This window comes from Penaeus monodon, chromosome 21, assembly GCF_015228065.2.
Source record: "Penaeus monodon isolate SGIC_2016 chromosome 21, NSTDA_Pmon_1, whole genome shotgun sequence".
Taxonomy (NCBI): Eukaryota; Metazoa; Arthropoda; class Malacostraca; order Decapoda; family Penaeidae; genus Penaeus; species Penaeus monodon.
The window spans coordinates 38101668-38102238 of NC_051406.1; the positions used below are offsets into that span (position 1 = coordinate 38101668).

Here is a 571-nt window from a genome sequence, read left to right on the forward strand (position 1 = left end):
AAAAACCTCGCTCGGGGCAGATAAGCACCGGAGTAACATTTTCTCCTGCAGTAGTCCCGCCATATACGCGATCGACGAAATTGATGGAATCTTTCTGTTAGGTGCTGGAACTTCTCTTTATTAAGGCAGTTATACCTTCCAGCAGTCGATGGTGGTCCCCGATTTAATACGGTGTTTTATACTTGCCATCTCTGGAGGGCACTGGAATAAAAATCGCTCACGGCACCCCCTACCGAATACCAACTGGACCTCAATCTGCCTACGTTGTATTTTCGTTTGCCGAATTTCGACTCGTTTATTTCTACTACAATGCCAGGACCACCGATCTTGTCAGCACAACTGTTTAGGCACCAAATAATTATCACTTCTCTGTGAAAGCTTCCCCAGTCGCAAATTGTCAAATATCTAGTTCTTACTATTACCAGAGTAAGAAGTCTCTTAAATAGAAATTAACAAGGAATAGATTTGTTTCAATGTCTGTTTGAATTTGCGAACCAGGTTTTATGAAATGGCTATTTAAAATTACACCTCGGTTATTTTTTCTATATTTGTCTATTTTTTGTGAATGTAA

General features: G+C 40.1%; 1 protein-coding gene across 1 annotated transcript in view; it reads left to right on the forward strand.

The window, feature by feature from the left end:
* Positions 1-571, forward strand: part of LOC119586464 — a 13456-nt gene that overhangs the window by 1115 nt on the left and 11770 nt on the right. The gene's annotated exons all lie outside the window — the stretch shown is intronic.